General features: G+C 44.9%; 1 non-coding gene across 1 annotated transcript; it reads left to right on the forward strand.

Annotated features, from left to right (window-relative positions):
• The first annotated feature begins 10,369 nt into the window (after window positions 1–10,369).
• LOC111751806 (U6 spliceosomal RNA) lies at window positions 10,370–10,476 on the forward strand. The gene has a single exon (XR_002786888.1). It is a non-coding gene; the product is annotated as a U6 spliceosomal RNA (small nuclear RNA).
• Window positions 10,477–13,016: the final 2,540 nt, after the last annotated feature.

The following is a 13,016-nucleotide window of genomic DNA, read 5'->3' on the forward strand; positions in this document are numbered from 1 at the left end:
GTACCTCCAAGCAGCAGTAGACATGAGACTGTCCATGTGAATGTGGTCAGGAAGAAGGTCTTCAAGAGGCTCTGTCTGCATGACGGAGAGGAGCTTCCTCCATGTCCCTCAGGGAACTGTTCCTCTGTGTTCCTCTTGACCAAGTCCTTTGACTCTACAAATGGCCCACACAGGCCACACTTTAGACCACGGAGCTCGGTGGCCCTTCCAAAGCCTGGTGGTCAGGGACAGTGATAGATACAGACATTTAGCATATTCTACCTTGTCTCTAAGGAGCCGTGGTGGCACAGTGGTCAAGGGCTCAGCTGCTAACCGAAAGATCGACAGTTGGAACCCACCAGCCACTCCGCGGGAGAAAGATGTGGCAGCCTGCTTCCATAAAGATCACAGTCTGGGAAGCCCTATGGAATAGCTCTGCTCTGTCCCACAGGGTCGCTATGAGTTGGAATCAACTCGACGGCACTGTGTTTTGGGTTTACCCTGTCTCTGCCCCTGATCTAATGATGCTCAGGGTCCGGCTGGGACATGATCCAGCAGGAGTCTCTCTTACTTTGTTGTGGGAACCCAGGCCTGGGGACCTCTGGTCCCTCTGGGGAACAGAATTTCCATCCCTGGGCTTTAATTTCCACCAGAGGCCATTCAATAGGAGGCTGAGGACAAACAGTGTGAGCTCTCCATGGATATTCTTGCCCCCTCTGGGAGGTTTCAAAAAAGAAAATGGAGAGTAGAAAAATTGACAGGGTCTGTGAATGAGTCTGAGAGGGGAACTAATGCATATTAAGCACCTACTGTGTTCCAGACCCTGTGTCTACAACTTTAAATACACTGACCTATTCCATCCTCTAATGGTCCCATAAATCCTACCATTATCACCCTTACAGATGGGAAAATTGAGGATAGGTAATTTTCCTAAAGCCACACAATTAGTGAGATGACATTCAAACCCTGTCTGGGCCTTAATTCTTTCCTTTGTAGATAAGTGCATGGCCTAGTGGGAGGGCCTAGGGGAGGGTCAGAAAGCCCTGCGGCCTCTGTAGGAGAAAGCAAGCACCTGTGGCTCAGAAGATGCCGGGTTCTGAGCGGCTGTGAGGCTTCAGGGAGCCCCTTCCCTCTCTGCGCCTCTGTCTCCCCCTTGTGCAGTGAATCAAATGAGCCTAGCAGCACCTCTGAAACGAGGTTTGGAGGGCTCCCTGGGGAAGAGAAATAAAGCAGGGTGATGAGGAGCTGGTGAGGGGCCCATGGCTGAGTTGAAGCCGTTGTCCTTCACCCCCTCACGACTCACTGGCCCTAAGTTCATCTTTGGGCCATGAGGTGCAAGCTGAGGGCAGAGCCATTGCTAGGGCCATTACTCACCACGGCAACACCTTGGCTGCAGCCACGCTCACTCTTGTACCCAGCTTCCCGTGGAAAGGAATGGAAATTACACTTATTTTCCTGGAACAAAGGGACCAGCACACTGACCTTGTCTGTTTCCTCCCACCTGTGCTCTGCTCCCTACTTCCTCTTGGTTACGTAAGAATTTTTGCTGCCCATTGGAGCTGGGTGCAAAGACAAAAAAAGGATGGAGCCAGAGAGGTAGAGGGCTCAGAAGGGACTGAAGAACGCTTATCGTCAATCCTGACTTGCTCTGGGGACAGGGAGTCCAGGCGGGAAAACTGAGGGTTGACAACCTCCAGGCTGACGAGAAGAACAAAGGAGCTGGTCCGGATCAAGAGGAAGCTGGGGTGGACTGCTGGTCAGAGGAAATACAGACTGGGGAAAGAGAATTTACTTCTCTGACTATCTTCTATGTATGAAGCACTTCCACCTATGCTATCTCATTAAAGCCTCACAATAACCCATCACCACCAGACTCAGAGAGGTTAAGTGACTTGCCCAAGAACACAGACCTTTTCAGGTGGGAGGGCCAGAATTTGAACACCAACCCTGTCTGACTCCAGAGCCCTCTCCACTTTACTGTGGTGGCTCTCTCCTGACCAGGCACTGGGAATTCTGAGTTGGAGAAATGGACCTCAAAGCTAAATTGCCTTGTGAATCTCTCTGGTTCTCAATCTACCCATCTGTAAAATGAGAATATTAGACTAAATGATTTTCTGAAGTCCTGCTTAGTGCTGCCTTTCTATGCTCCAGAGGTGAGAGTTTGGGGGCATCCCTCTCAAGTTGAGAGCCCTGAATGGCTTGGGTGACATTAGAGCATTTAGCCTGATCTTTGTTATAGTAAACTAGAGTGGGACCTTTTGGCCTCTCAGGACCTCATCACGTCTACCTTCGGACCCTCTGAGTCCTTTGGCTCCTGCTTCTAGCTATGCCATCAAGGTGGAGGTAAAGACAGAGCCCAGCCTCAGGACCCCAGCAAGCAAGAAAACCTGGAACAATTTCTCTGTGGCACTGTAACTCCTCCTTCCTTGCCCCTTCCCACCCAGTCACAGACCTCAATTAGCAGCTTAGCACCAAGGTTCCCAGACACTTTCCTGGCACTGGATACACTGAATAATGAGATGTTTCAGGAGTAGGAGGAGGATGTGAACTTGTAAAAATGTAACGAGAGATTTCCAGCTCCTGGGGTGCTATACTTTCTTCGCGCGTTTAGGAAGGTGTCTGGTTCCTGAGAGGACTCCTTGCCCGAGTATAATTTTCTTCTAATTACTCCCTTCCTCTGAGCTTACACTATCATGCTAACTATTGAGGAATAACAGGAAGACACAGGCATTTGCCTGTCATGCCTAGAGATGCCTCTGCCTGCCTGCTAGGGAGGAGTACCCAGCCCGACATGATATTGTGGCTATCTTTCTTACGGAATTACTGGGCTGGTGAGGGAGACCTTCTTGTTTTGGGAAGAGGCCTAACCTGAAGAAGTTAGGGGAACTGAAAAAAACAAACAAACAAACAAAAAAACCCATTGCCATCAGGTCAATTCCAACTCATGGCAACCCTGTGTGTTAGAGAGTAGAAACTAAGCTCCACAGGGTCCTCATGGCTGTAGACTTTATGGAAGTAGATTCCCAGGCCTTTTTTCCACTGTACCACTGAGTGCATTTGAACCACCAACCTTTAGGTTAGTAGCTGAGAGCAAACCATTTTCGCCACCCTCTGAAGGGGGAGATAGAAAGTTCAGATGCAGAAAGGTGACTGAAAAACAGTATGAAACTGGCTGCTGGAGGAAAAAGGATGGTCCCCGCCCTCAGGTGGTCTTCTCTTGGAGAGAGGTGAGTCAGACTCCTTACTCTCAGCAAACCAAAAAGACTCAAGCCTATTGCTGTCAAGTTGATTCTGACTCATAGCGACCCAATAGGACAGAGTGGAACGGCCTCTTAGGGTTCCAAGGAGCGGCTGGCAGATTCCAACTGCTGATCTTTTGGTAAGCAGCCATGCCTCTTAACCACTGTGCCACCAGGGCCCAGCAATAAAGGAGATTAGAGCTGAGAAGTGTGTGTGTGTATGTGTGTTTTTGTGTGTGAGCAAACCCATCTCCAGGACGGGAGCCCTTACTTTCTAAATTTGTTCAACAGCGACTGTAACAAAGAACCTTGAGAAAAGGCTTCTCAAGATCCATACTTTGTCATTTTGGGCAGAAAAGCTCAAATAAAAATAAACGTATTGATTCCATGTCTCACTCTTTGTTAAATTATGAAAGAATGAGCTGGAAGCCCTAAGCATACACCTAGTCCCAGTCTTGACAAGGTCATCATATAACCTCAGAAGAGTCTTCCACTCTCTCTGGGCCTTAGTTTTCTCATTTGTTAAACGATGGATTGGATTTAGGAAATCTCTCAAGTTTTTTTTCTAGCTTTTGCCAGTCTTTTTTTATTCCCCCCCCCAATTCTTCTCAGTCAACACCCCCTCTTCTTTGTGGAGACTTGAGTTTTTCATGGTCTTAAGGAGCTTGGCACCAACAAGGATCACCCATATTAGATCCAAACCAATTATAGTCATACTTTTTCCATTTGTCAGCTGTTAAGTGTCATGCATACATGTGGCAAGTACTGTATTCAGAGATGTGGCTGACACAGCCAAAGTACAAGATTTAAATCCTGGCTCCAAGCAGCTTGTACAAGCCAGAGTATACATACAACAGGATCAGGGCTAAGGGAGTTTAGAAACCTTGTTGCCGTGGAGTCGATTCTGACTCATAGAGACCCTATAGGACAGAGTAGAACTGCCCATAGAGTTTCCAAGGAGTGCTGGTGGATTCGAACTGCTGACCTTTTTGGTTAGCAGCCATAGCTCTTAATCACTACGCCACCAGTGTTTCCAAAGGGAGCTTAGAGGGCATTTAGTCCAACCCTCTCACTTTATAGATTGGGTAACCGTAGTTCAGAGAAGGAAAGGGACTTCACCAGAACCAATGAATTGAGCTGGTCTCCTTAAGATGTCGAAGTCAGAGCTCTTTCCTTGACACAATATAAATTAGGCATCAAATTGAGAGATACTGGAGGGGCCACTGGAGTTAGGTTAAATTAGCCAATTACCTCTAGCCTTTCCACAACTTGTGGGGAGCTGCTAAAGCTGTAAAATAGAAGAAGGTAACTCAGCGCAAACAAATTAGCACTAAATGGAACCAACTCCCACACTCCATACACCCATTATTATGTTTTCCTCTGGAGACACTTCCTCTCAGGGACACCCCAACCCTAATGCTGTTTTTGATGTGCGCTCCCTGGCTGCATGGCTCAGGACTGCTATTTATGTTTATTTTTCCAAACTTCCCTGCGTATTAGGCAGAGGGTGTCATGGAGAAGAATTGGAGATCTAGAGAAGAAAAAGAACAACAGTTCATTTACTCCTACGGCTCTTTTTTCTTCCCTTTTGGTGCTCTATTCCACAGGGTGACAAAGTTCCTTACATTAATAACTGATCACCATGACCTTAAGATTTACCCAGAAGTCTGAAAAGCATTAGAACTGGCCCCAGAGGGCCACGCTTTTCTCTCCACTCATGGTTTTAGAGTGAGGTAGGAGTGGGAACCTCAGTAATCTCAACTTCAGCAGTCCCTGAGTGGTGTAAACGATCAATGCACTTGCTGCTAACTGAAAGTTTGGAGGTTTGAGTCCACCCAGAGGCCTGGTGATCCACTTCCAAAAAATCAGCTGTTGAAAACACTATGAAACATACACCGTTCTCCTCTGAGATATGGGGTCACCATGAGTCAGAATTGGCTTGAATGCAACGCTGGAATCTCAGGTTCAAGTGGTCTTTGCCTTCTTGGAGTTTTGAGTAGGTGTCCAAAGTTTCGTTGTCAAACTGAGACTAGTGAGGCGCAAAGAAAAGACAGAAAAGAATCCAACGTTCATTGAGTCCTCATCATGCTTTGATGTTTTGCATTTATTATTATTTAATCCTTATTAAGAATCCTGTGCAGAAAGAATTATTATTATCATACTAGTTTTACAGATATGGAAGCAGAGGTCTAGCGGTGCAATGCCTGGCTCACTTCAAAATAAGTGCCAGGACCACAGACTCAGGGGTCCTCGATGACAACTGGCATGACAGTTCGTAAAGATAAAGCTTTACATCTGACTTCGATGAGTTGCATCTGGGCTCTTAAAAGTTTGCAAGCAGCCATTACATCTATTGGTCTCTTACCATCCAGAGAAAAGGAGAGTGAAAGAAACCAAATACAAAGGGGAGCAACTAATTCAAAGGACTAATGGACCATATGAACCACAGCTTACGTGACCCCAAGATTGGAAGAAATAGATGGTGCTCAGCTACCACTACCAAGTGCTCTGACTGGGATCACAACAGAGGGTTCCAGACAGAATGGGAGAAAAAAATTGTAGAACAAAAAATCAAATTAAAAAAAAAAAAAAAAGACCAGACTTGCTGCTCTGACAGAGACTGGAGGAACCCCTGAGACTATGGCCCTAAAACATTCTTCTGAACTGGAACTGAAGCCATCCCCAGAGACCACCTTTTAGCCAAACTATAAACAGGCCCATAAAATAAACAATAACAACCGAGAGGAACGTGCTCCTTAGAACAACCAATCATACAAGATCAAAATGGTAACATTTGCCCAAAAGCAAAGATGAGAAGGCAGGAAGGGATAGAAAATCAGGATGAACAGAAACAGGGAATCTAGGACGGAAATGGGGAGAGCGCTGACACATTGTGGGGGAATGAAACCAATGTTGTAGAACACTTTATGTACAGACTGTCAAATGGGAAACTAATTTGCTCTGTAAACTTCCACCTATGCACAATAAAAAAAAGTTTTAAAAATAAAAACATAGTTTTTAAACTTTTGAACCTTGGCAGGAGGAAGTAAGTGGCAGGTCTAGGGATAGGAAGAGAATGGGCCTAAAAGAATCTGTCATTGAGTCCTTTCAAATTTCCCGTCTTTTCTAATCTGCAGCCCCTGTCTTGGTTGAAGCAGATGAAATACCAGATTTCCTCTCTGGGTAGACTCCCTCTTCTGTCTTCTCTGGAAAGTGGAGCTGGGGTAGGGTTTCTGTCTCCTCATCCTTGCCCTCCAGATCTCAAATTTGCCTCTTGGGGAAGTTTCTTGTCACACTAACTAGCTTTGTAAAATTGGAAATGTTCAAACAACCCGCTCTGCTCCACAAGGGTCGTTTGGTGGCTCCCTAGAATAGTAAATCTGCAGGAGGGAAGCCATCCTGCTGGGATCAATTTTATTCACCCAGTTGCTCCTGCTGAGTCCATCCTCCCACCACTTCTCACTTCTACATCATAGATAGGGGTTATGTGAGTGGCAACGTTGTGTAGGGGAAGGAGCCCCCAAAATTCCCAAAGGAAAACATTTGCATGTAAATGTTGAAAATGCAATGTAATTGTCCAAATTACTTGAAACCAATGGCATCAGTTGTGAAGCACTAGACATGATTCTTTTTGTTCTGCAACAGTATAAATATTGCTAAAATTTCATCAAGACAGGAAATAAAAGCAATGGAAGCTTGGCTACGAGTCACCAGACCCTGTGGTGAGAAGAAACATTCAGGGCTGAGGTTACGGGAATGATTCAGCACCACAGACAGCAGCAGAGTTAGCAACCTGCTTCCTCTCTTTGCTCTTGTTTAATGATGCTGTGCCTATGGTTAGGGTCAGGTCTTGGAACTGTCAGGCTTTCTTCTCCTGACCTGTTTATCTGGCCCCTGCCTTCCCTTTGCCCCAGCTTGGACATCTCCTGGGCCTGTGAACAGCTGGCACTGCCCTGGTACATTTACAGAGCGAACTTGCCGCTTTCAAGGCTCAGGCTTCTGACACGGAGGGCATCTGGGCTGCCCAGGCCTCCTCCCCACAGGGTAGGTGACCTTCCTCTTTGATGAAGGAGCAGGTGGGTTGGCTTGGCTCTAGCAAGGGTTTTTGCTGTGACAGGTGGCCTGGAGCAATTGTGCAGGAACTCTCTCCCTTCCCCCACATCCAGGAGACTCTGGCTGCAGGGTAGAAGGAGGAAAATTAAAACTAAGGTTTATTATGAAATTAGGGCTATAAAACCACAGGCTACAGCAACCCAACAGCTACAGCCATAAACTTAGAGCGCATTCAGTCATAGCATAGGTACTTTTACACATTGAGTAGGAACATTTATGTACAGGTAACAGAGAATAACTCCTGATCATGTGTTTGTGGCAATTACCTGCCCTTTATGGAGATATTGTGGCTGCTTAATTATGGTGGATGGACCAAGAGGCCTGGAACATGGAATGTCAGTGCACATAAAGCTGACCTGGCTGAGGCTGAATTTTCTGGCCAAGGAAGAAAAGTGTGATCAAAGTCCTTTTGTCCATGCTTCTGCTTCCAAAGAAGATGAGCCCCATGTCCAGATCAGACTGGCAATGCTTACTTTGGGATTTAGGAAGCAGGATGTTTTGAAGTATTCCTTGGGTTCTCCTTCCTCATCCCCCAACAAGCTTAATTGAGTGAGTCCCTGTCACTGGCAGCATTAGGGACTCAGCTCCTTTAGTTTAGGCTCCTCATCTTCCAACGGCTTCTAGGGTTTCCCCTGAGCTGTCCAGGTCCTGGGGAAGAGATGAATTTAGGGATCAAGGCTCCTGTTGCTCCCGAAATCCTGGAAAAGGTAAAAGAGGTACAGATGACAGCCATCTAGAAATTCTCCCTAACAACTAATGATATATTTTAATTGCTAAATTCAACAAACATTAACCCAACATACTTTTGTTGAACACCTATGGTATGCCAGGTGCTGGGTACGGGGCCATAAAGTGAATTAGACACAGTTCCTTCCCTCACAGTGTTTCCAGTCTGGTAGGGGAGTTGGAAAGGTAACAAATAAATAACAGTATAACAGACTCTGAAAAGCTCGTTGCTGTCACGTCAATTCTGACTCATAGTGACTGTCTTAGTTTTCTGGTGCTGCTACAAGTGGGTGGTTTAACAAACATTTATTCTCTCATAGCCTAGGAGGATAGAAGTCTGAACTCAGGGTGCCAGCTCCAGGGGAAGTCTTTCTCTCTCTGTCGGCTCTGGGAAAAGGTTGTTGTCGTCAATTTTCACTGAGGTCTAGGAGTTTCTCAATGCAGAGACCCTGGGTCCAAAGGACACATTCCTCTCCTGGTTCTTCTTTCTTGGTGGTAGGAAGTCCTCCTGTTTGCTTCTCCCTCCTTTTATCTCTTGTAAGATAAAAAGTGATGCAAGTTATACCCCAGGGAAACTCCCCTTACATTAGATCAGGGCTGTGACCTGAGTAAGGGTGTTTCATCCCACCTCATCCTCTTTAACATAACCTAATCTTGCCTCATGAACCACAGGCAGAGATTAGGATTGACAACACACACGATAATTACATCAGATCACAAAATGAAGGACAACCACACAATACTAGAAATCGGGGCCTAACCAAGTCGACACATATTTTGGGGGGACACAATTGAATCCATGACAGCGACCCTATAGGATAGACTAGAACTGCCTCATAGGGTTTCCAAGGCTGTGAATTTTCTGAAGCAGATTGCTAGGACTCTTCTGAGCTACCTCTGGATGGGTTTGAACCTCCAACCTTCAGGTTAGTAGTCAAGATCTTAACTGTTTGCATCTCCCAGGAACTCCAATTAATGTGTTAACTCTGGTTAAAATACTTTTAAGACTGAGATGTGCTCACCTCTCCCAAAGCTTAGCAGAAGTGATTAGGGTATATAGAGGTTTCTTCCGTGAAGGAAGAATGTCTGGGATTTGATGTTGGAGGGTCCGGTAAGCCCCTATCCATGCCTCAGCACGAAAAGCCCACCTCCGATCTCCTTCCCCACCCCAGCTTCCTGAGCCCAAGGCAGAATCCTTTCTGCAGTTGCATTCGTCATTCCCTGTTCAGCTTCCAAGCCCCTTCGGGGAAGTGAGCAGTGCTCCCCTTAACCACAGGCTCAGCGTTCCCCTTAATCACAGTAATCTGATAACATATAATGGGGGGTTAACAACAGCTTTATTTTATCTGTGATTTGGGATTATCAGTGACTTCCATCCATGCCCTGTGTCTCTTTACTCCAGTTAATTGAGAGTTAGCCATTTATGCAAGGAACAACAGTAGCCCGGGAAGCAGTGGTGTTACTGGGATTGGCATCACCCAGTGCGGTATCTCATGTCACTCCCCCCATGGACCTCTTCCCATACCGGACCATACAGAATGCTCAGTGTTTACTATCAATCTTAATCATACAATAATGTGTGATAAATAGAGTTGTAATTTTCTTCAATGTAATATTTCGTAGATTATATGAATACTAACAATCGTAAAATCTTTCTACATTGAATTACATCATTAGTTACAACGTTATTAGTAACTGAGCGGAAGCCTTTTGTTTTTTTTTTAATGATTTTTATTGTGCTTTAAGTGAAAGTTTATGAATCAAGTCAGTCTCTCACACAAAAACCCATGTACGCCTTGCTACACACTCCCAATTACTCTCCCCCTAATGAGACAGCCTGCTCTCTCCCTCCATTCTCTCTTTTCGTGTCCTTTTCGCCAGCTTCTAACCCCCTCCACCCTCTCATCTCCCCTCCAGGCAGGAGGTGCCAACATAGTCTCAAGTGTCCACCTGATCCAAGAAGCTCACTCCTCACCAGCATCCCTCTCCAACCCATTGCCCAGTCCAATCCATGTCTGAAGAATTGGGTGGAAGCCTTTTTTGATTTTTCTCCTTCTTTTCCTTTAATTACTACTTCATTCTCAAAAAAAGTTATTGATATGGGTCACAAATACTAATCACCACAATATTGTAGCTAAAACACCAGAACTTTTGACAAAGTCAGTGACTATAAAAACACTGGCAGCAATGAAAACAACAGTGCGTGCTTGTAGTGCGTGCAGACGTAACTTCGTGATTCAAAGCGTCATTGTAATTGGGTAATAATGACAGCTCTGACCTGAGTGCATTGGAAGGTTCAAAAAGTAAATTAGGTGCTCGCTTCGGCAGCACATATACTGAAATTGGAACGATACAGAGAAGATTAGCATGGCCCCTGTGCAAGGATGACACGCAAATTTGTGAAGCGTTCCATATTTTTCTGGCATAACTGGATATCCATTAGCAAAAAAATGAAACAGGACCCATACCTCACACCATGCACAAAAACTAACTCCAAGTGGATCAAAGACCTAAACATAAAGACTAAAACGATAAAGATCATGGAAGAAAAAATAGAGACAACCTTAGGAGCCCTAATACAAGGCATAAACAGAATACAAAACATTATCAAAAATGACGAAGAGAAACCAGATAACTGGGAGCTCCTAAAAATCAAACACCTATGCTCATCTAAAGACTTCACTAAAAGAGTAAAAAGATTACCTACAGACCGGGAAAGAATTTTCAGCTATGACATCTCCGACCAGCGCCTGATCTCTAAAATCTATATGATTCTGTCAAAACTCAACCACAAAAAGACAAACAACCCAATGAAGAAGTGGGCAAAGGATATGAACACGCACTTCACTAAAGAAGATATTCAGGCAGCTAACAGATACATGAGAAAATGCTCTCGATCATTAGCCATTAGAGAAATGCAAATTAAAACTACGATGAGATTCCATTTCACTCCAACAAGGCTGGCATTAATCCAAAAAACACAAAATAATAAATGTTGGAGAGGCTGCAGAGAGACTGGAACTCTTATACACTGCTGGTGGGAATGTAAAATGGTACAACCACTTTGGAAATCTATCTGGCGTTATCTTAAACAGTTAGAAATAGAACTAATATACAACCCAGAAATCCCACTCCTCGGAATATACCCTAGAGAAATGAGAGCCTTCACACAAACAGATATATGCACACCCATGTTTATCGCAGCTCTGTTTACAATAGCAAAAAGCTGGAAGCAACCAAGGTGTCCATCAACGGATGAATGGTTAAATAAATTGTGGTATATTCACACAATGGAGTACTACGCATCGATAAAGAACAATGACGAGTCTGTGAAACATTTCATAACATGGAGGAACCTGGAAGGCATTATGCTGAGTGAAATTAGTCAGAGGCAAAAGGACAAATATTGTATAAAACCACTATTATAAGATCTTGAGTAATAGTATAAACTGAGAAGAACACATACTTTTGTGGTTACGAGGGAGGGAGGGAGGGAGAGGGTTTTTTTACTGATCAGTTAGTAGATAAGAACTGCTTTAGGTGAAGGGAAGGACAATACTCAATACATGGAAGGTCAGCTCAACTGGACTGGACCAAAAGCAAAGAAGTTTCCAGGATAAACTGAATGCTTCAAAGGTCAGCGGAGCAAGGGCGGGGGTTTGGGGACCATGGTTTGCGGGGACTTCTAAGTCAATTGGCAAAATAATTCTATTATGAAAACATTCTGCATCCCACTTTGAAATGTGGCATCTGGGGTCTTAAATGCTAACAAGCGGCCATCTAAGATGCATCAATTGGTCTCAACCCACCTGGATCAAAGTAGAATGAAGAACACCAAGGTCACACGATAACTATGAGCCCAAGAGACAGAAAGGGCCACATGAACCAGAGACTTACATCATCCTGAGACCAGAAGAACTAGTTGGTGCCCGGCCACCACCGATGACTGCCCTGACAGGGAGCACAACAGAGAACCCCTGAGGGAGCGGGAGATCAGTGGGATGCAGACCCCAAATTTGCACAAAAAGACCTTACTTAATGGCCTGACTGAGACTAGAGGAATCCCGGTGGTCATGGTCCCCAAATCTTCTGTTGGCCCAAGACAGGAGCCATTCCCGAAGACAACTCATCAGACATGGAAGGGACTGGACAGTGGGTAGGAGAGAGATGCTGATGAAGAGTGAGCTATTTGTATCAGGTGGACACTTGAGACTGTGTTGGCATCTCCTGTCTGGAGGGGGGATGGGAGGGTAGAGAGGGGTGGAAGCTGGCGAAATTGTCATGAAAGGAGAGACTGGAAGGGCTGACTCATTAGGGGGAGAGTAAGTGGGAGTATGGAGTAAGGTATATATAAACTTATATGTGACAGATTGACTTGATTTGTAAACGTTCACTTGAAGCTCAATAAAAACTAAAAAAAAAATTAAACATGTAAAAAAAAAAGTAAATTAGCAGAGAGTTTTAGCCTTGTATGTATATTAATACATGTAAGCTGGGCTTATTAAAAATGTTTTTGTTGTTATAACTAACTACGGGAGTATTTTTATAAAAAAATAATAAATTTCTGCTGAAACACTGCACAGAAATTTTATAGACAGTCATTTTGATGTAACCCCCTTTGACAGTGCCACCCAGTATGGTTTGCAACCCCCTAGTGATGCCATTACTGGGAGGGGTGTGACAATCTCTTGCAGTCTTTCTGGAGGGGAGGTGTCAGATATGGAATTTTGAAAGATGCAGACATATACGATTAGCTCGGTTTCACCTGGAGGGATGTGGTAGGAGGTGGGGGTTGGTGTGGAACATGTAGCTGACTTTCCCTCTCACCTCTCTCTCTTACGTCTACTCTGGGAAGACCCCTGGTCAGGTTTGTGCCACAGAGGGCCCTGAGCATCCTTCTACATTCGGGAAGGACTGCAATCCAACATTGTCTGGAAGACTTGTTTCAGGGATCTGTAC

This window comes from Loxodonta africana, chromosome 18 (genome assembly GCF_030014295.1).
Source record: "Loxodonta africana isolate mLoxAfr1 chromosome 18, mLoxAfr1.hap2, whole genome shotgun sequence".
Taxonomy (NCBI): domain Eukaryota; kingdom Metazoa; phylum Chordata; class Mammalia; order Proboscidea; family Elephantidae; genus Loxodonta; species Loxodonta africana.